The sequence below is a fragment of the Macaca nemestrina genome, chromosome 5 (assembly GCF_043159975.1).
Source record: "Macaca nemestrina isolate mMacNem1 chromosome 5, mMacNem.hap1, whole genome shotgun sequence".
NCBI classification, from domain to species: domain Eukaryota; kingdom Metazoa; phylum Chordata; class Mammalia; order Primates; family Cercopithecidae; genus Macaca; species Macaca nemestrina.
In genome coordinates, this window is record NC_092129.1 from 124,513,433 (window position 1) to 124,537,438 (window position 24,006).

At 36.7% G+C, this 24,006-nt stretch overlaps 1 long non-coding RNA gene across 1 annotated transcript in view; it reads right to left on the reverse strand.

Moving 5' to 3' along the window:
• Nucleotides 1–21,156: 21,156 nt before the first annotated feature.
• Nucleotides 21,157–24,006, reverse strand: part of LOC112426282 (uncharacterized) — a 370,034-nt gene continuing 367,184 nt past the window's right edge. Inside the window, exon 3 of the long non-coding RNA XR_003017557.2 lies at nucleotides 21,157–22,935. This is a non-coding gene — a long non-coding RNA (uncharacterized lncRNA). The remainder of the gene's footprint in view (nucleotides 22,936–24,006) is intronic.

The window sequence follows — 24,006 nt, forward strand, 5'->3', positions numbered from 1 at the left end:
CTTCTTTCTACTTCTACAGCAGTAAATGTCACTGGAATAGATTCTTGGATTCATTATACTAGCGTGAAGTCCTGAGAAACTGATGAAATTACCTCCGTTGACCTAGGAGAGCACCCAAAGTAACAGAGTGAATAAATCAGGGACCTCAAGCTAACAATCCCAAAAGAGAAGTGCTAACAATTAACCCTCCATGCTTGCTTTTCTCGTTTTTTGTTCCTTGCCATAGGGCATCTTCATCAAGGATCCCTTAATCCTGAACTCCCAAGGGATTATCTACTCCCCTAAGCAGTTATTTCTCTTTTAAAGTTTAACTGCCCCAAACAAGATTTAATTCCTTTTACCAGGGTGAAACAGCTCTAGCCACAACATTGTTTTCAGAATGATTAGTCTATTTTACTTCTTACTTCTGTTATCTTTTGGCACTAGATTTTTTTCCTTTGCATACTTAATCTCCTTGTAAAATTTGTTTCTTCTCACCTAGAAGCCATCAAACTCCAAGTGGACATGTAACTGGAGCCTCAGAAAATGGCTTTCTTTTTACCAGGGATGTTTAGATAGGCCTCTGAGAAAGATCTGACTGCCATTTTTCCCCAAATGCCCCCTTCAGCATGAAGGAGTTAAGAGTGGTCATTGTCCCTATCCTAATGGCAGTTAAATGTACCTCTTTCGGGGAAGCGGGGTGATGGCAGCAGTGGCCTGTCTTGAGCAGCTGCTGCAAAAAGACCAACTGCAGCAAGGGAGGCATGACCAGGGCTGCATGTTCTGTGGAGCTGGCGGGAGCTGAGAACAGGTGGGATCCCTACCCTCTTCCAAGTTGTTGGGGCTGCAACTCCACTCTCCCAGGCACAGCTGCAGAAGCCCAGCCATGGCTGTGGACTCAGGCATCTCTGCACTTTTGGGGGCCCAGGAAACCCCACTTCCCCCACAGGCTTGGAAGTGCCAGCTTCCACTGCCTGGCTTCTGCCCAATCCCAGCACCTACTCTAATTTTGGAGCGAAGTTGTGGCTGAGCCTGGGTGCTGTCATGACCTGGCCAGGTGTGCACATGCTCAGGGCAGTGCTGACACACAAGCCCCTGATTCCTTGACCCTCTCTGAATATTGAGCACTGATGAGCATGGGAGAGCGGCTGAAGGGGGGCTAAGGATGACTTGGCATGGGCCTGCAGGCACCACTTGACACAGACAGCTTGGGCCCCATGGGCACCATTGGTGGCAGGTTAATGGTGGTAGGAGGAAGACAAGTTCCTGGATGGAAAGGGGTAGGTCTCCAGTGAAGCTCCTCCTTTAGGCCTGGGATGGCCAGAAACCTGGGGGCCAGGCTTCCAGTTCCACAGACCAGAGTGAGAACTTACTGTGCTTTTTCTGGACCTGCCAATGTTTGCCAGTGGACTAATTGGAACATCCTCTTCCCCTCTGAAGCCCATAAAAGCCCCAGACTCAGCCTTACTCAGGCAGACATCAGGATGACCTGCCTTCAAAGAGGAGCTACCCACTGTGAGTATTCTCTCTGCTGAGAGCTGAGCAGACATTTAGACAACCTGCTTGCAGAGCAGAGCTACCCACTGTGGGTGTCCTCTGAGCTGTTCTGTTGCTCAATAAAACACCTCTTTGCCTTGCTCACTCTCTACTTGTCTGTGTACCTCATTCTTCCTAGATGTGGGACAAGAACTTAGGGCTGCTGAATGGCGGGGGTGAAACTGAAAGAGCTGTAACACAAACAAGGCTGAAATACACCCCCCACTTGCCACATTACAGGTGACAAGAAGGAGAGAACAGCTGCATCCCTTTGGGGATCCCAGACCTAGGGAGCACCCTGAACCAGGACTGTGACACTTTCTTTGGGGCTCTGTGGTTCCTGGTGACTCCAAACTTCTGGGCACTACTACCCTGTGCCTACCATGGAAGCCACTTGTGGTACTCCGGCTCCAGCTGCAGCCTCACAGGGAATCAGTGCCCATGACAGCACCTGGGGCTGCCTGCCCTGCTGCAATCAGCATGCCTGGCTGTGAGCAGTGGCTGGACCCCACACTCACACACTCTTGCACCACTCACCACTCTGTGCCTGGCTTCTCCTTTGCAGGTGTGGGATCCAGGTTGGTAACATGAGCTGAGCACAGTCCGCCAACCTGAGTGGGTGAGATAAGCCCAGCAGGCCCAAGCAAAACTCAGGTAAAGTCACCACTAGCCACAGAGGTTTCCAGCTGGTGAAGCATCACCTGAAGTATCCCATAACAATGCAGGAAACTGCCTTTCCTTTATTCCTAAGCAGATAGCTACAGATAAAATGTTAAATATCTTTACAGGTAGCTACTCTATATCCACCTTATCTTATATAAAGTACTGATTTACTGAGCACAGCATGAATACATAATTGAGTATTCACCTACCTGCTTCTTTTCTTTTGCAACATGTGGATTACTATACTCTCCCTCTTTCCCCTCCAGCCCACATTTTTTTCTTTAAATACTGAAGCCCTCAAAATGGTTTTTGAAGAAAGGCACAGACCACAGACTGTTTCTGTGATTTTGTGTTTTTTTCTTCTGGGCATGTCCGTAATCTTGGCAAAATAAACTTCAAAATTGATTGACACCTGTCTCAGATACTTTTAGGTTTGCACTTGTTTAGCAAAATACTTTCATTAAACATGGAAAATGAGGCTTAGACATAGCTATGAAGGCTAAGGAGACAAACCAACATTATGTTGCTCTTAATGTATTATAAAATAAGACTTTGAATTTCCTGACAAGTTGAGAAGTGGAAAGTGGAAGTAGAAAGTCACTAGAAGGAACAGAAAGGAGACCAACAACCCAAGGATAGCCAGAATGCTACATCCTGTGATGGCAAATGAGAATGGCTGAAGGAGCGTTTATAAACAGGAGTGTTTCATTTCCCACAATAAGCTCTTGGTCATGTACAGACCTCTTGTTCCCCACCTCACTATTATGTCATAACTCCTGATACTTCAGTGACAGTTGAACAGGGGCATGTCCACTTAGGGAATGGATAGGTAATGGTTCTTTCCAAGATTAAGAAGACCGAAAGAGGCATAGAAGTAGCTTGCCTTGAATAGAGAAAGGATCCATAGACTGATTCCCCTAGGCAGAGCAGGAACTCAGAGCCAGCAGGCTTCAGAAGCCAGTAGAATAGATTCTTTCTTATGTTAAATTTGAATGTTAAAGGTTCCAGTGCCTCAACTACACCCAGGTTACATACACAATGTGTTTCATATTTCGTGTACATGATATGAATCACTACATTCCCCAATAATATTATCTAAAGATTCACTAGTATCAGATGATACCCAATAAGAAAGGAAGTCTGATTTTGAGTGGGAAAATGTCCCACATAGTAAAATCTCAAGCCATTTCTCTCATATACTATTACAATATCATATTAAAGGGGCACGTTTCTCTAAGGTCACAGAATCTACTTGACAAATCTGGGAGGAAGGGTATGTCATTGTTCATAGCCTCTCAAACTAAATGGAGGGAAGTTTTGGGCTCAATTTAGATTTTTCCACTTAAGGAAGATATTATAAGTAGCCCAAAAAGTTAGTATTTCTTAAGATATGGAATGTAGAAGTGATTTGGTGTCATAATTGAAAATTAGTCTCTGTTAAAATGATGTTTAGTTCTTGTCACATATGACTGGCAATCAACCCAAATGACTGTTAATATTGTTAAGTGATATATTTTCTTGTTCATGTATTTTGAAGAAAAAGTAACTTTTGAAAAGCACAGGTTATTACACTGATATGGTTGAGTAATTTTTCCCCTTATTAGATTAGGAAGAAAATTGCATTTTAGTCTCTCCCATCCATATTAATTTCATGATTTAGAAACTAATTTGGTTAACAAGTGACTCTTTTAAAAGGGAAATGTATGGGAGCCATTAGTCACTCATACTTTAGTATGAATTGTTTATTAGCTGGCCTTTCTCTTAATATATGTAATATATGTACAATCACTTACAACGAATAATTGAAAATGTTAATAGAGCCACAGAAGGATATTTAATTTTAAGTAAGGGCCAGTGACAATAGTGTCCCTGACTGTGACCCGGTGGATGTTTCAGAAAATGAAAAAGATGAAAATGAAATAAGAAAGCCTCAAGTAAACTTCTTCACAGTTTTCCTATAGTAACTCATATATTTATAATGCTCAGATATTAAGGTAAACATATAGATTTAAGATAACCAGAAAATACGTGGAGAAAATACATTCCTTTTTTTCTAAGTGAAAGTAATGGGACAAAAAATTTGAAATCTATTCATGTCCTACATTTTAAGAAATGCATTCTTTCTGTGTATCTCCCTTCTAGGCTCCTGCATCCACCAACAGTAAATCATTAGCAACCTTATGAAATGCCACAGAGAATGGGCTTTTGTGGTAGAAAGATGAACATAAAAGGAGAAGCTGAAAGCAATCAAACATCCACTTAGGAAGCAGTTTTACCTATGGGAATCTTCATTGGGTGCCTTTATTTCATTTTGATTACTAGCTTTAGTGTTTCCTGGAGAACAAAGCCCTGATTTCTAGAAGTATGCTTTCTCTCCTGAGCACATAATTTCTGAGCCTAGGGGTATCTTATAGACAGTAACTGTATTGATTCAGTGGACTTAGACAATTTCACATTTTATGATTTTTTTTCTTGGGTGGATTCCAAAGATTTAGGATCGCTTTTTTTTTTTTTCCCCCAGAAACACATATAGCACAGCGTAAAAATAATTTGCTTTGCTATGACTATCTCATAGGATATCTTTCTTTCAAGATGCTCAGCAAACTTTTTGGCATGAGTCAAATTTATCTGGGGCCTCAATTACAGAGTAGACACAATATATAAGTTGAATTTTATTTTAGGATCCCTAAAGAGTAACTATTGCCTATAGGACTGTGGAAAGAATCATTTGAGTTTATGAGACAAGATATGTAAAAATGCCATAAACTACAAAGTACATGTAATTGCTATTATTCTTATAGTCCATTCTTATCACTTGATAAAATAGCTACCTTATACTATTATACCAGGACATAAGGTATAGGAAACATATTAATACAAAGAAAGTATGTAAGCATTGTGGTATATAAGGTAGAAACTATTTCTGATGGTAAATTAGGCAACCCAATTATCCTCTTATTAATTTTATCAATTGTATTTGAAAACCTGGGCTTGAGTATAAGTTATCATTTCAGTTTTCTAAATTTTAGTTACCTTTTCTTCCATACAAGGGCAGGGATATCAGGAAGAGCAATTAGACTAGATGACCTCTAAGATTCCTTTCAGCCCTAATATCTCATCATTTGAGGAATAGCACATATTCCATAGTAAGCAGTAAGCTTCTAAATTAGAGTGCAGTTAGGTTTCAAGGAAACTTCCCTTATTATTGTAAATATCTAGACATATTTGTTAGATAGGATGGAAAACTATTTTTAGTTTAAGACATGTCTATATAGAAACTAGGTACACAATTTGCACACGGCTATACAGGAATGAATCATAGATGAAATTTCTTTCTTTTTCTCAGGCTGGAGTGCAGTGGTGTGATCATAACTCACTGCAGCCTCAAACTTCTGGGCTCTAATCATCCTTCTGCCTCAGTCTCCCAAGTAGCTATAACTACAGGCACACATCACCATGCCAAGCTAATTTTTTTTATGTTTCTTTGTTTTTGTGGAGATAGAGTCTTGCTATGATTCCCAGACTGGTCTTGAACTCTTGGCCTCAAATGATCCTCCTACCTTGGCCTCCCAAAGTGCTGGGATTATAGGCATGAGCCACTGTGGCCAGTTGATATTTCTTGATTTTGAACATTTTCTTAACATCTTTGTGTATTCTATTGGGTCTGGATTTTTTAGAGAAAACAGAAACCACTCTAGGTATTTAATGCAGAATGACAGGAAGAAGCAGAGATTATGCTGTGCCTCCAAGTGTGACTCCCTGAACACAAGGCACTGGCCCACCAAAGAAGCTACCACCCCTACCACAATCAGAAGATGATTCTGGAGCCCACTATGAGAATCTCATTGCTGGACCTGTGTTCCAAGAAACAGGAAGCTGAAGTCAGGCCACTTCTTTTGCCATTGTTGCTGACACTGCCACCAGAGAGGCCTGTCAGTCCCGTGAGTCTTGTATTTGACCAGACAATGACAAGTCCAGTTGCTCCTTAGCTGGAGGCTGGACAAAAGAATGCTACTATAGAAAAACCCCAGTTCTCTATACCCTTATATGCCACAGATAGTAGTCCCAAAGAGCATGAAATTAATTTTTTTCTTTAATTCATTCTCCAGATCACAGGAGAGAACATCTAATGAATGGAACAGGATTCACAGCTGGATCCCTAGCTGCAAGGGAATCTGGAAAATGTAGTTTCTGCTTTTTAGTCTCTGCAGTGAAACGAGGTAGTGATTTTCAAAATGTGATCCTAGGATCAATAACATCAACATCCCCCAGGAATTTTTGAAAAAAGCAAATTTTTGACCCACCCCACTCCTAATGAATCAGAAACTCTGGGGATGTGTCCACCAGTCTGTTTAACAAGCCCTCCAGGTGATTCTAATGCATACTGAAGTTTGAAAACACTGTAGTAAGGCAGACTACAAACAATTGAAAAAGAATACTGATTACTGTTCAACCAAATTCAAGAAATGTGCTAAAAAATGCATACCATAATACAGAGGTGCTCCAAATAAGAACAAAAACATCTATATTAATTACAAAAAATTGTACATCAAATTGCAGTCCTGTTTATGTTAATTATTATTATATTCTTTATTATTAGAAGTATAAGGATTTAAATTCTTACTCATGAAATTGAATATTTGCCCCATGATTTTCATAGGAACCTGTTACTCAAGAAAAGTGATTTTTATGCTTTGTTTGCTCTCTAGGACAGCAATACCATCCTTAATATACCACTAGGTGGCACATGCTGGTGTGAAGTTCTAAGAGGTTAGTTCTCAAAAACCCTGGCAGAAGAATCAATCAACATTTATCAGCTTTTATGTGCTTTTTTTTCTAAAATTTTAAACGAAAATATAAGAATACTTGCATTTAGTGTTTCTTTTCAAGCCAAATCAGTAAAATTTCTTGAAAAATGTGCAGTTCTGTTCATAGTGAGAAGAAATACATTTGTTTGATGTAAGATTTTTTTCCAAAGAAAATGAACTTATTATGAGTGACTTATATTTATTTGTTAGTTTCCAGAATGTAAAAATTAGCAAAAAGTGAAAATCTCTTCATAATCTTATTACTTAAAGGTAACACAGAGCCAATTCCCAACCCCATCCTTCCAATCCTCTTTTAGAAGAAATCAGATAATAAACGTTTTAAGAATTTTGATGCTTATACAAATACACACCTACACATATGACAATAATTGAGCTAAGAGGTATTTATTCATTCATTTGAAAAAAAGTACTTTTACGTAAGAACTCACATTTTTCAATTACCAATTCTATCATGGATTTCTTTATGAATCAGCAGTTCATTATTTGTGATGATGTATGACATCTGATTGAATGAATGTACCCAATGCAGTTAACTATTCTATCATTATATGTTTCTTTATTTTGTTTTTTTCATATTGCAAACAATATTGTATTGTCTACCCTTGTACACATATCCTGTGTATTGTCCTTTCTATTAGGCTGGATCTTAAAGTATATTTACTGAGCATCACATTTTAAAAATATTAATAGCTATTACTAAATATCTTCCAAAGTAGATATTCCCATTTAAACTTTCAATAATAGTGCATCTTTTGACACTTTTATTAATAGAATAGATTTTAAATGAAATTCATATGTTGTTTCAACTTCCACATCCTTAGCAAGATATAAAGGTGACAACTGTTTAAAAGTTTCCTTGTCATTACTGTCTTCCTCTGGGAATTATCTGTTCCTATCCATGACTCATTATTCTTCTATTGCATTGTTTTTTTCCTCTTTTTTTGTGAGTAGGAGATTTTTATGTATTTGTATTAGCTAATTTTTAAATATATTGCTGATATTTTCTCTCAGTGTATTGCTTTAAAAAGTTTTATTTTCTTTTACTTTTTACCATAGGTTAGTTTTAAATTTTAGAAAGTCAAGTTTGTCAAAATATGTAATGGCTTTTTGGCTTCATGCCTTGCTTAGAAAAATGTTTCCACCTCAGGATTATTTTAAAATGACTTAATGTTTAATTAATTATAATTATAGTTAATTTTATACATTATATCTTAATATTTCATTAATATATTTTCTAGTGTACATTTCCTTGTTTATGGGTAGACAACATCACTTATTGGGTAATCTATCTCTTTCCCATTACTTTCAAAAGCCGCCTTTAGGGTATATTAAATTTTCATATACTGTTGGCCCTGCATCTTACTTTTGTAGTCTCTTCTGTTCACCTTGCGGTTATTCTGTCAGTACCTTATTGTTTTAATGACAGTGTATGTTAAATTTGTCCCCTCGTGATGATTTTTAAGCTGGCATACTAGAGGAGCCATGTCATTTTCCTTATCTTACAATAATCTTTAAGAATTATATGTATATGGAAATTTCTAGTGCATCTGAATTGTCATTTTTTTCAATCACTACTCACTGCATTTGCAGGGTTCAATATAAATATTAATGAACTTTTCATCAGATACAGCATTAAAGCTCTGTATAACCCTGTATTATAAACTTGTTTATAAATTCCTGGGAGTGTTTCTATTATAATGTTTTCAATTTAACATTGTTTATATATAAAGTATTTGTAGCCATGTATCCTTTTAAGGAAAAACCTAAAAAATCTATGCAATTTCAACTATCTAAAAATATGGAGTTGTCCTTATTAAACTCTAAGTTGTTATTTAGTGCTATTCAGTCTTATTAAGAACAGTCAATAATGGTAACTTGTAACAAATGTATATTGAGCACCCAATGGTTATATGCACACTGCAGGAATTCTCTGGAGGAGAAAGTAATTCTCTAAAGAATTCTCTGCCTTCCTAACTATTCAATAAGATCAACACTTACCTCTGAAAAGCTCAGCATAAAACATTATTACCATAGATTTTTCAGAAAAGAAGTCTGGGGATGGAATAGGGGTTCTAGGACTAGAAGCCCTTTCTTGAGATAAAGATTCTCCTGCCTAATGAAATAGGCAGGTCTTCTTAGATCTAACCCACACTGAAATGATAAAGAAATGTTAACATAAATCTGCTCATGAAACAACTAATATTTCAAAAGTTCCAAATCTCTGGACATGCTCAGTCAATGTTATGGGTTAGCAATCGATTAGGTTATAGCTGCCTTTCTAATTAATTTATATTGAAACTCCTAATTTTTTTAACATTCAGATGTTTAGTGCTGCTGACTTTGGAATGATTATTTGCAGTTAATTATTTCTTTCTAATATTTTATGTATATCATCACTTAGATTGACAGTGTCATTATTACTTAAAGCAAGCCATAAACATACTTTTCTTGATTACTTTTGAAAAAGACAGAATATGAGATAAATATTTTATTCAATGGTTAAATATAACGATCTCACTTTAAAGGAAGACTTTTTATAGCTTTTGGATAACAGTATGGCCTAACATAAGATCTCGTATTAACTTTTCACCTAGAAGAAAAATCTAAGTAGTAAAATTGTAATACATCACATAAAAACTTTTTTTGAAATTCTTTAATCAGAATGCTTGATTTGTAAACTCTAATAGATGAACAAGTTAATTCTAACCATGATGTGTTCAATATATATGAACTTTCTTTAGTTTGCATGTCTGAAGATGCTGGTATGAATCACAATACTTTTCAACTTCTATCTTTAATCAAATGTTTTTTTTTCAGTAACATATAATCACACTTTCTTGCCCTTTGTTGACATGTATCTTTCTCTATACTTTCCACCTAGTATAAAACCACATTAAAATGCTGTTTTACAACATCAGATATACTGCAACTCAAATCATATCTCCTAAAACATAACTACATACAGTGAAACCTTGATATAAGACAGCTTAAACCAATGAGTGTTTTTACTGTTCTTTGACAGCACCATAAAGAATTTCTGTGCATATCCATGTATAATGCAAGGGTGGGGAGGCAAAATAGATTAATATTTTGTGAACAATAGAAATGCTTTAAGAATCGATTTTTTTTTTTTTTTTTTTTTTTTGGTGGATAGCCTGAATAATAGTTGATGAGGTCAGGACCCAGGGTAGGTGTTAATAAAGTCTGTTGCATTGATTATATTTAAAAGGCATGTACTGTCTCCCAGCTAGACACTGTGGTGTTGTGCTACGGGAAATTTTGAACAGAGATTAAGGGAGACCTTCCCTTTGTCCTGCCAAAATTAATTATTTTGCAAACTTTTCTAAAAAATGATTCAGAATTCAAAGAGACAAGTTAAAGAAGTGCTTCTCACATATGAATGTTCACAATAATCATTTGGGGATCTGATCTTGCTAAAATGAAATTTTAATGCAGTAGGTTTGGGGGCAGGTTTGAGATTCTGATATCCAATAACATTTAAGAGTAGTAAAAATTTACTGTGTGTTTCATCATTTTAAGAAAAAAAAGTTTATACTCAAAATAATACCAGGTAATAATTATGTATTGTCTTCACTGATGTCTCAGGTCTCCGCTGGTGAGGTTACTACTTTATGTAAAACCAGTGCTAGTGAATACCACCCATTCTCACGCTGCTTTTTTAGGAAGGGTGGCTAAAGAGTTTTAGAGATGATCTGGTCACTTCCAAAGGTCTCCAGGATATATGGGAAATGCAAAAACAAACTAACATAAGGAAATAATAATCTTAGTAGAGGAATTTATAATTTATTATTTTAATTTTAGCTATAAAATATATTTATATAAGCTATTGAGTGCCTTAGTGAAAGGACACAGCATATCATACTGATTTACATTTGAATGCACAGTTTTGTCTAATTATTTCCAAAATGAGGCTTTAAATTTATCTTATTTTAGTCCCTGCTTTGTGATTTGCTTAAAAATTGAAAAGAAAATTGTCATTTTGTCAAATCTAACCAAAGCTAAAATTTCCCAGTCATTTGTTGAGAAAAGAAAAATGGCATTCCTTAATAGCATATTTATTACCCACACTTTTTTCTCTCATCCATCTTAACTTTTCTCTATTAATCACATAAATAAATTTATTTCCAATATATCCCGCTCTGTGTTCTCATATTGTTTAGCACTGGATTCTCTTTTAATCTATCTTAGTCATAGTAATTCTCCTCCTCCGTACAGTATCCACCAGCAATGTTCCCCTCCATCTCACAATTACCCTAATCTTACCTCCCTCCCTTATGTATCTCCTTTTCATCCAATTTTATTATTTCATCAATCATATGAGCTCCAGCTCCTTATATTTTTCATCAAGTAATCACACTTTTTTCTAGAGGCAACACATCATTCAGCTTCCTATGTATTCTTACTTGCATTTTTATTGTGACATTTTTACCTTTTGGATTTTTTTTGTGGGAATTTCCATTTGTTTCTCTATTATCACATTCTAGCATCACGTTAATGTTGTGGCTATTATCTCCTGAAATTTAGTGAATAGACCTCTGGGAAAATATCTTACCCAGGGCATTGTCAGAGACTCATCTCAAATGCCATAAAGGAATGATCAGATTTTCAGCTAGAGGTTTTCTTTTCTAGTAGGTAATATCACAATCTATCCAAACAAGATTGGTAGAAGACTGAACACCAACTTCTCTCATCCAGGCGAAATGAATTCTTCTCCTTGGTAAAATCTTTAATCATTCTTATCACTGTGAACAGATTATAAATTGGCCTTACGATAATAAGAAACATTTCTGCATTTTCAAGCCTTTCATATATGAAACTTCTTTGAGAATCAGCATTTATGCGTAATGTGTATATATATAATTATAATTCATATCTCATATTCTTCCTAAAAGATTTTGAGTCGATTTTTAATAAAAGAGACATGTAAATAAGATTATTAAAATCTGCACTCACAGGTTAATGAAACAAACAAGAAAATATGGAGGAATTAAATCAAATCAATATTCCATTAATTTAGTCATTACATACTGTCTAATACCCGTTGTGTGGCAGGTATTAATTAGGCATCAGATTAAAAAAAACACGATATAATATAGTTTCCGATTTTAAGAAGATCACAATCTAGTAAAAACAGGCAGACTAATGAAAATAAATTAAATGTGAATATGTTGAGTATCTGTGTTAGATATGTGTGATAATAGAAATTCACAGGGCCAGAGGATTTGAGTCATGCTTCCATTTTCCTTGGTTCTCCTATGGCACCATGTTTATTTTCACTATATGTAAAGATAAGGCACAGCAAGATCTTCTAACGATAAAATGAGGGATACTTTTCTCCATCTTATGAAAAATATTCCTAGTTTTTCTTTTGGAACCTCTTTGTTCCAGTGTATCAATACATACATCCCATAAGTGAGTTTAAAAAGCAGAAAAGGAAAGCCAGTTGCAGGCTTCTTATGATCTTAGATACTCGTGAAAATTGCTGTGGGTCAGAGTCAGAAATAACCTATCACTATTATACATCCTGAAGAGGTTAGTTTTGTGTGTGTGTGTGTGTGTGTGTGTGTGTGTGTGTTTGGAATTGCATCAGATTTGAACAAAACTTCTAATAACCCTTATTCTACATGAAATTGACTTGTGGGTAGGCAGATGCATTGCAGCGTGAGGTCTGGATTAAGTTGAAAGACTATAAATAGCCATAATATTGGAAACTAAATGACCAAATTATTTCTACTGGGGAAATACTGTAGGTTAAAAGATGTGACTATGGAGTATCAGGGGATATTGAATCAGATGGATAATGTATAGTCATCTGTGGTCAGCAGCTGTTTTGAATTCTGGGAGTGGTCTATAGTAGTACTAGGGTTTTCTTTCCATCACAGATGACCAAGACATCAGGCAGATGCACAGAATTAACGAATTCAACTACTTATTATTATCACTGGCACCAGCTTTGCAAAAGTGACCTAACTTGTTTTCCATTTTTGCTTTTCTTTTTTCCATCCTGATTCATGCATTCAACTGACATTATTATTATGTTCTCTAAGTCCAGCTCTGGATACCAGCCCAGAGCTTTCCTTCTAAAAGTCCAAGCCCTATGGCCAGTCCTTGATGACTCCCTGTGAGCTGAAGTCAACCTTTCTTTCCAAATTTGACTCCTACTATCACTTGTCACCCACTGGATGTTTAAATGCACCCACTCACCATTTGCTCTTGACACCCAGCATGTTCACATTTTCACACTTATGTCTTTGCTCATGTGAGAGTGAAGGGAAAACTCCCTTTTTGCCCTCAAAATTTTCGCTGGAAAATTAACTCGCAAATGGCAGATTAATGAGAGAAAAGGCATACAAACTTATTAGTATAAATGGGAGGGAAACAAAGAGTGATTAAGCCAACTCTCAATGGGGTACAGAAGCTTAAATACAATTTTGAGGTAACAGAAAGAACAGGGAGCTCAAAGCACAGCCCAAAACAGTTTATGGTGGCCAATCAGGTTATTAAGAGGGCGAAAGACCTGGCTAGCAAAGGTGGTCTTGTTACACAGGTGAAACCTCACAGGTAGCAGCCCTCAGAGAGAATAGATGGTAAATGTTTCTTTCAGACCTTTAAAGCTGTCAGACTCTCAGTTAATCTTTCCTAGACTGGACAAGGAAATGCCTCAGAGAAAGCCTGGCTGCATCAATGCAGATGCTCTACAGATGCTGATGTTCCCCACAAAGGACAGCCTTGCAGGGCTATTTCTGTTTGCAGGGTCTCTAAAGAGCTGTCTCAAAATATGTCACAGAAGTCTATTTCAGGGTAAAATATTTTGATTTCCTTCACTCATATGATCCTCTGTGTACCTCTATATGTATATCCAAATCCTACCACTCTTTCCCACTTCAGCCCAAATTCCTCCCCCTGTGCAGGCTTCCCTGGTACCTCAAGTTGGAAACAAATGTTCTGTCTTCTAATTAACACACACAAAATGCACAACATCTGTATCTCTATAGATATACTTACTTCTTTCTGTGTAACATTATAATTGAGTATAATCCTGTTCCCTTTAAAATCCTTGGGAAAAGAGTCAGTATCTTATTCATCATTTAAATTGTAATAATAATAGTTAACATTTATTGATGACTCACTCTCCACTATTTTAATATGTTGAATACAGCTGGGCAATAAAGATTACTGAATCAAAAGAGCTCACTTAAGAAATACAACTAAAGAATGACTACATTAACTGCTCCATTAATGTGAGTCCTGAATGAGCAAACTTAGTGCTCTAACAACCTTATGAGGCAAATATTATTACCCCATTTTAAGTGAGAGAAGACCAAGACTTAGAGTTTAGAATCTTCCCCAGCATCACCTAGCTTTTGATTTAAAGTGAAAGATGTGTGCCTCTTCCTTTTACTTGAACACTTAGAGGCCATTGTAAGGTTATAAATTTCCTTTAAGCATTTTTCGTTTGCATTCCCAACTTGGCTAAACGTTTGATGTAACAGTCCCAACTTTCAGCCTCTGTCAGCTTTCAACATGCTTTCCTCACGAAGCTTAATCATTCAGGTTGGTGCACAAGTAACTGCAGTTTTTGCATCATTGGAATTTGCTGCTTGATATTGGAATACGTTCTTAATAAATGTTGTTATGTTGTGCATCATTTTAATGTGCATTTCGTGCTTTACTTTTTTGCTACTGACTTATTCCTTATTGCTTATTTTATATTTATTTTAGACTATGGAAATGATGTTAGACAAAAATCAAATTCGAGAGATTTTCTTATTCGAGTTCAAAATGTGTCATAAAGCAGTGGAGACAACTCTCAATATCAGCAATGCATCTGGTGCAGAAACTGCCAATGAACATACAGTGCAGTGGTGGTTCAAGAGATTTGCAAAGGAAATGAGAGCCTTGAAGATGAGAAGCATAGTGGCCAGCCATGGGAATTTGAAAACAACCAATTGAGAGCAATCATCAAAGCTGATCCTCTTATGACCATATGAGAAATTGCTGAAGAACTCAATATCAACCATTCTATAGCTGTTTGGCATTTGAAGCAAATTGGAAAGGTGGAAAAGCTCGATAAGTGGGTGCCCCATGAGCTGACTGAAAATTTTTTAAAAAATTGTCATTTTGAAGTGTCATCTTGTCTTACGTTACGTAACAACAGCGAATCATTTCATGACTGGATTGTGATGTGCAAAGAAAAGTGGATTGTACATGACAACCGGCAATGACCAGCTCAGTAATTGGACTGAGAAGAAGCTCCAAAGCACTTCCCAAGGCCAAACTTGCACCATAAAAGTCCATGGTCACTGTTTGGTGGTCTGCTGCTGGTCTGATCCATTGCAGCTTTCTGAATCCTGGCAAAATAATTTCATCTGAGAAGTATACTCGGCAAATCAATGAGATGCACTGAAAACTGCAATGTCTGCAGCCAGCATTGGTGGATAGAAAGGGCATGATTCTTCTCCCCAACACCCAACTGCATATCACACAACCAACTCTTCAAAGGTTGAATGAATTGCGCTACCAGCTTTTGCCTCATCCATTATATTCTCCTGACTTCTTGCCAACTGGCTACCACTTCTCCAAGCATCTTGACAACTTTTTGCAGTTTGCAGGGAAAACACTTCCACAACCAGTAGGATGCAGAAAATGCTTTCCAAGGCTTCGTTGCCAGTCTGTGTAGCAGCCAGAACACACACAACATTTATCAGTTGAGTTCACCATCTTACATAGGTGTGGTTTCTGGCACTCCAAAACCATTACAATAGTAACATAGAAGGCCACTGATCACAGATCACCATAACAGATAAAATAATAACAGAAAAGTTTGAAATATTTGACAATTACCAAAATGTGACACAGAGACACAAAGGGAGCACATGCTGTTGGAAAATTACCACCTGTAGACTTGCTCAATGCAGGGTTGCTACAAACCTTTAATTGTGAAAAGCACAATATTTGCAAATTTCAATGAAGCTAAGCACAGTAAAATGAGGTATGCCTGCAGATACTCGAAATTAAAGGAAACCAAAAACATTTCACTCCCCGATATACTTGCTTGACACAGTTTGAGATGGCTACTCAGAGGGCCTGCAGACAGGAATAACCCTACAAAGTTGCCTATTGTAGAGGAGATTTGCATCTGTAGAAAAAATCGCATTGATAACATAAACACTCAGGCTTTCTCTGAACCCATCTTCTTGTCTGGATCTAGGAAAGATTAACTCAATCATAGGCTCCCATCTATGCTTTCAGGGGACAACTCCAACATTTCCTGAGATATTTTCATCTGCAGAACAGAACAGCCTTTGCTTGAATACTTTCCTTCCTTCACTCTTCTATAACATATGATGCCACCTCCCTCAGGGTTCAGAGAAACTTGGCCCCACTTCATCGTTCTTTGGGCTCATTGATTTCCCCTGAAAATCATTTACTCCTACAACCCCTATCCCCCATATCTCCAACAAAAAGGATATTTGAGCATCAACTATCTTGCCTTTCTTTTTTTATACTTTCTATGACTCCTGTGAACACATGTGCATGGTAATAAATTTGTTTGTCTTTCTTCCTGTTTCCCAACACATTGAATGTCTGATCCAACCCTTGACCTATTTGCCCTTTAATCAATTTCTTCCTCTGGTCTAGCTCATGGAGCTGATTCCCGTAAACCATGTTTTCCACCCTTTTCCTATCACTGGTTTCCAACTCTGGACAATGAGAGAAACACCTGAAGAAAGAGGGCAGGAAGAAGGGAGAAGCTAGGGTGTTTCCTGCCCTTTCTGTCTGTCTCAAGTAGCATCATCTATACTAGCTACATCTCTTCTTTGGCTCTGCCTTCCCCAGACAGGCCCATTGTGCCCCCAGCTTCCACCAGGTGACTCTGGCCCTGGCCTCTGTTAATACTCCTGTTTCTTTTCATCACCGATTTAGAAATGTTTCCATCTTTCTTCAATTGCTAATCTGTGGATTGCTTCACTAATCCTGGGTAGCTTCTCAGCAATTCTACCATCTGTGTACCAATTCCTGGTACTAAATTTTTTCTGTTTTAAATACTAGTAGTAGTTTGTGTTTTTCTGGTTAGGTCCTGACTGATAAAGTGTCCTATGAAATTACTGGTGATATGAGTAAAGTAGGAAAATTTTTCAACTTAATTTGGGAATATTTAAAAATATTTATATATGCTCTCCTTCATATATGAAAATAAACAATACAAATATAGGACATCTTCTCTTCTTTTCTTTAGAAGAGGTGTATTAAGTTAGTTTAATTTTCACATCGTTTCCTTGTAACCAATAGTTCAGGATCCTGAGGCAGCTGGCCATAGTTAGTGATGTAGTCTATGGGCATAAATGGAATGGAGTTAACTGGATGATATGGGAATCAAAAGTATTATTTCAAGCCTACCAACAATATGTTTGATTCAAATGAACTGATTAACTACAAAGGCTCCAGTAACATATATTGCAGTAGCATACATTTGACAGTAAATGGCTGAGGATCAACTTACAGAGCAATCACATATTTTAAAATCACAGTGTAAAATCTCATTCAATTAGAAGAGCTATCTGTTTAACGTATTATGTCATGTAGCATATCAGCTAACTTTTATTTTGTTCCCTGTTGCTTGATTCAGCAAGACTTTAAACAAACACACAAACCAGAAGAAACTCAACCAGCATTTGATTTGCTATACAAAATATTCATTAGGTGTTGGAAAATATTTACATACATGTGGTTCTTAATCTTGCCACTATATGGCAAAAACACTGAAAGGTAATAACTTTAGTTGAAAAAGGGGTTATTGAAGGTCTTTTTTTTCATATTTAGACTTTAATTTTTAAGCAAAGGTGCAGAGCACTGTAAGTTGTCAGGAATCTCTATTTACATATTATGTAAATATTTTCAATATAACTGGATGATGTAGGGAATTTTAAATTTTCCCCCTAAAGTTTTGATAATTTGAATCTATACAACAAACTGATAAGAGATAGATTTAAGGGAAAAAGGTCATAAATACTTTATTACATGCATGTGTGTTCACAGGCATAGAAAATAGAAGAACTCAAAGAAATGCAATGCGGTCGATGCTTTTATACCATCTTGAGGTTACTGAAAGAACGGGGACTCAGAATATGACAGATTATGGTGATCAGACAGGTTATGGGAAGGAGAGAAGGGGAAGGATCTGGTTAGCAAAGCAGTCTTATGCAGATGAAACCTCACAGGCAGCAGCCCTCAAAAGAATAGATGGTAGCCAGTGGTAACTGTTCTTGTCAGACATTTAAAGGTGTCATACTCTCAGTGAAAAGGTGTCATACTCTCAGTTAATCTTTCCTAGGTCCAGACAACTGGGAGTTGGGAGGATGTTCAGATAGAGCCTGTTGGCGTCTGCTGTTTACTTCACTTTATTTTTTCTGCAGAGGCAAATAAATATCCTTTACAAACGTCAACTTTTCAGCTATTCTTGTATTTCCAGCTCTCCTGAAGTCATATTAAAAATACGTCCAAGATGTATATTTTGGGGTTAAATATTTTGATTTCCTTTTATCCCCCCTTTGAAACTTTACTTTTGGAAAAACTCATATGTTAAAAGCCAAGAGGATAGCTTTGAAGAGATTTGGGTTAGAGGTTTTAGGTAACAGATTAAGTGAAAGGGGAAGAAAACATGAAATTAGTAGAAAGAACAAATTTAAATATATTATCTCATGTCTTCTTGAATCAGTCTCTTAGTACTGAAAATAGGTCTGTTTTGTTAAACAGTTGAATCTTATTTCAGGAGGTGCTGTTATAGGCAGGTTCTCACCAAACTTAGGATTCTATATATGATGCAGGCAAATAGGTCTTTAATATGAGGCATTTATACAGAAACAGAGGAAAAAAAGCAAAGGTTAATATCTGGAGTAGTCTACGAACTACTCTAGAAAAACTTTTCTAGAGTGAAGCATCTTCAGTTGAAGTTGCAATCTGACAGAGTTTTCTGGAATGTAGTTTGAATTAGCGATATTCAATGGGAGCGCAAGTCATAGAGAGGCTGATTTGGAGAGATTTTAAGCTCCCTAATGAAGGTCAATTAAGTTTCACATTTCCTCAGCAAAAATCATACCAACAAAAAAGGAAATGAACAAATGAACCAAATATAAAATAAAAATGGGTTTTAGTGAATTAAAAGATATTTCCACAAACACAATCCAAAAGACAAAAAGCAGAAAGCCCCCCCTTTTTTTCCAAAATAAAGTTATAGCTTGAATATCACCTTTTTAACCGACTTTTGACCATAGAGCTCTTTAAAATATATATCCTTTCAGACTTCATATTATTAGATTTTAACCAGGACAAATAGCCAATATTCCTGGCTCTTCGACTTTTTTGCCTTTCTTTTAAACCAAAGATACCTTCAAAGTGACTCACCAAAACCAATCAAGTCTTAACCAAGGTTATGACTTAACCAAGGACGCATGAGACATCTCCAGAGGTGCAGAGAAGCAGTCCTCGCAAGACCTAGAACCATCCCAAAGACAGTTCAAAGAAAAGTTTTGCTAGCCACAAATGGCGTACAAACCACTTTTCTATCTGGCCATATTCTCTATGGTCTCAGCTTCTTAGCTGATGTTCTGCACACAGAGGCCAACAATCTCATGTGTCTCATTACTAGAACCAGTTGGTAAGACAGAAAATCAAAAGCTGGCCATGGAAGGGAGAGGAATCAATAATGAATGGGTACCCTAAAAAGTCAATAGTTGCACAAATATCGAACCAGTTTTTATAAATGTTTCTTCTCCAGAGTTAAAGGACTTTTATTTCCAAGGGACTGGTTCCCTTTCCAGGAACTGAACACCAGGGCATGGTGGTGAATGCATGGAATTTTAACTCCTTGACTAGAAGACAATATGGCCTTCATCGCAAATCCCACGGGGATCCAAAGCAGGCAGTTGGAGTGTATGAATAATTTTGCTTTCTTTTAAAACTGATTTCTGTTTTCTTTTAAAAACAATCTGTCAAGGGAGTTTCTAAGGCCATTTTTTTTTTAAGTCTTTTCATCGGTACCATTAACATGGCTGTTTAAGACAAGAGCATTCTAAAAAGCTTTCTTTTAAATATAGCCAAATTCATTCATTTACTAAGTGAACCAGTTCACATATATTTTTTTCCTGTTAATCCAAATTGGGGAAAGAAAAAAGACAAGTCTCTTACCACCCTCATTTGACCTGGGGTCATAGGCAGAGATCTTGGAGAACTGACTTGGTAAAAAAAATTCTTACTTTCTTTGTTGGCTTTGTGTCAGTTGTCCCAAGATCCCATCTGTAGGCTCCAGAACAAAGTTTCCTACAGTGGGTAATATTAACTAGTAAATAGGATTTCTTAACCTATTCACTGCACCAAAACTGTAGGGAAGTTTAAATTTTCTCCCTGAAGATTCAATAATTTGAGTCTGCAAAACAACCTGATAATAGATTAAAGGGGGAAAAGAGCATACAAATTATATTACATGTACTTGTGTGCATGGGAATTATATGAAGTATAAAAACTTAAAGAAAGGTAACATAGTTGACGCTTTTATACCATCTTGAAATTATAGAAAGAACAGGGACTTGGAATGTGACAGGTTATGATGGCAAAATGGAGTTATGAAAGGGAGAGAAAAGAAAGACTTGGCTAGCAAAGGTGGTCTTATCATGCAGCGAAAACCTTGAAGGTAGAATCCATCAGGGAGAATAGATGCTAAATGTTTTTGTCAGACTTTTAAAGGCATCAGACTCTCTGTAAATCTTTCCTAGATTCAGACAAGGGGTGGTGTGGTTCAGAGAGAGCCTGTTTGCATCTGTTATACACTTCACTTTATTTCCTCTACAGATGCAAATCTCCACAAAAGTCAGCTTTTCAATTATTCTTGTATTTCTATCTTCACTGAAATGCCATCTTGAAATACATCAAAGAAGTATATTTTCAGGTTTAATATTTTGGTCTCCTACAGTGGGTAATATTAACTAGTAAAAAGGAGAGATATTCATTAAAAATATTAAGTATATGACTATTAAATTAGAAACAGGTGCCTTTCTTAAATCCAAATGTTCACAGAAAGTAGTAGGAAGAATATCAGATCATAGTCAGAAGACCTGGGTTTGAGTCTTAATTCTGCTTTATTAGCTACATGAGTTGGGCAAAACCTTTTGGAATAGTACCAGTGTCACCAAGCCAACAGGATGGTTGTAGAAAGGCAGAAAAACAATGTAAACAAACATTTTTAAGCATAAATAATAATAGTTATTCTTCTATACACAGTGTCTCTAAGCAGATCCAAAGATTTGCCAAGTTTTAATGAGATGGAATGTGGGGTTGTTTTATCGTGATATATTTGTCTTAAAGTAGATGTATTGAAGTTTAAGAATTTATCCATCATATTCTTTTGTTTTCTGAGGATCACTCTTTATGAGAATGAATGGAATCCATGAATATGTCTACTTTCATTACCTTAGTCTATTTAGACCATTTTAAAATATGTTTCAATTATCTCATATTTCCCCATTTTTTTGTTGTTGTTAATTTCTGTGTCTGTCTCATTCAGGCATTTTCCTCAAATGTTTGCTATATTTGGGTGTCTGTGAGTGAGAACCGAGAAGCTGGATGGAGATTGTGTGTGTGGGAAAGACTGTGTACTAGAACCTTCATGAAAGTGATGTTAGCAAAATTTGACAAATTTTATCCTATTGGAAATTATCAAATGTCAGTATCTGTGTTTCCTTCTCTGGGATTTTTCAGTTTCTTCAGAAAGTGCTTCTCCATTCTGCTGTTTTGGGGTCAGTCTGGCTACTGGCTAGGGAAGGTGGTAGGGTCTCAGCATTAGTGTGTAGTTATCTATTGATAATTCATGTTTTTGGGCCTAAGCCTTGCACCTGTCTCAGCTATGCTTAGTATCCAAGGCTGTCACCTATCTTCAATTCATTCATCCAGGAAGAACCTGTCAGGTCTCCTTTGTAGAGGGAAGAAGTGACCACCTGTTTAGTGGGGTCAGGCAGAGAACTGGGAAACCTTTGAGATTACTTCTGCTCCTTCTAGCTCTGTATCTTACTCTCTCCTGTGGTATCTAACATTCCCATCAGCTTTGCCTTTTTTGGGTTCTGAATGGTCACCGGTGTGCCTCTTTCTTCAGGCACTTGATTTTCACCTCCCTTTGCTCTGCCACTGAAGTTCTCTCTTAGTTTTTCATCTTCCAAAATTTTCCTGACATCTCATGTTGATTCCTCTCCTATTCACTCACCCTTGAGGGTTTACATATGTTTTAGGACATTTGCTTTCATCTTTGTGCTGTGGGGGTAAGAAAGATGGATGTTTGCTAATTCCATAGAAAGTCTACTTCTGTATTTATAAAACTCCAATTTTAAATGTTAAAGCACAAAAAGGGAGATAATCTCCTCAAACACATGAATATCTTTTAAAAACCACATTTTAAGCTTCTCTCCTAGCTCAAAAACATTTTAAGATGAACATGTTTATTTCAAAATGTGGCCTGCTAGTGTATCCTGAGGTGTTGAAACAAGGCTATGGGTCAAAACATACTAATGGAGGTTGGTAACCAACGGCTGCAGCCATAGTTTACATTCTTAAAAATACGGATTACTAAAGCATTGATTTTAAAAAGTCAAATTGTTTTTCAGCACAGGTTGTAGCTTCTTCTTCAACGGATAAAATATTGCATGAACTTTAGTCTTCTGATGTCAAAATCAGTGTTAAACTGTGCCAACTTAGTTCAATAACAGCATTTAGTCTTGGGTGATTTTTGTCTAGCTCTCACCGTGAATTGGCCTCCTGAGCCCCTGACTTTGTTTCTTTCGGTGTTATCACTCAGTTTAGGTAGTACAAAGACTTCATTCCAGTGTTGAAGTGTGAAAGTGTGAGATAAAGATCAAATTACCTGTACAAGAAAGAGAAATGGATGACTTATCATGTTTTCACATTCTTAAGGCTTCTAGGTGAAACTTCCTACCCATAAATGTCAGTTAAATAAATGTCTGAAACTGCATGACTTTCTTTTGCTAAAAATGACATTAGAATTGCTATGACTTATTTTGCCTGTGGGGCTGAATTACAGACAAAGCCCCAGAACTTTTTTCTGCTATTACTTTTATACTTTTAGAAGTGAGATTTATTTAATTAAAATTATTGGGAAAGGTTCACAAAGACAGTAGCCATATAAATAGTGAGGATGTTATAAATAATCTCTGTTACAAAGATTTTATTTCCCAAACTAATTATTCAACTTTTTAAATGGCTTTCTCTCCTTGCCATAAAGAAATGGCTTATATAATCTTCTGTGATGAGTTTTAAGGCAATGTTTAAAACAAACAAACAAAAAAAGAGGTAACAGTCATATATTGTTGCTTCCCTGACAACTCATTTCACAGCAAGCGAAGGCCAATACATCTTAGCAGATAAGAAATACACATGTAAAACAAAAACCACATTTAAAAAATTTAAAAACCAAATCCTACATTTAGAGTTTTAAAGACGAGTTCTCTGGGTACATATTTTGTACAATCTGTATCTCTGTCTGCAAATGTTTTCAACTCTGTCAGAGAAGAGACTACTGCTAATTTAATACAAGAAAACACTTGCCGTGATTGGGGCCTGAAATATCTACTTCCACTTTTTGAATACATTGCATGTGTGCTTATTACACGAAGAATGAAAGGCAGCATATCTAGGTGAACCCCACACCTTGACTCATATCACACCAAGATTTTGCTGTGGGATAATCTTGAGACCATGTCCAAAACACACGTTTTATTTTCCTGGATCTCTCACTGATGAATCATAATCATTCCAGCGGTATCCTTAAGACCAAGGAAATGATACAGTGTTCTCGATCTTAAACTGCATTCAGCAGTCTCAGAGTTTGTAAAGTGGAGAATCTGCTTTTCCACAGTGTCTAACTGATAAATTCAGATCTTGGCAGAGTGGGCTGTGCTCTAGCAAGGTTTACCTG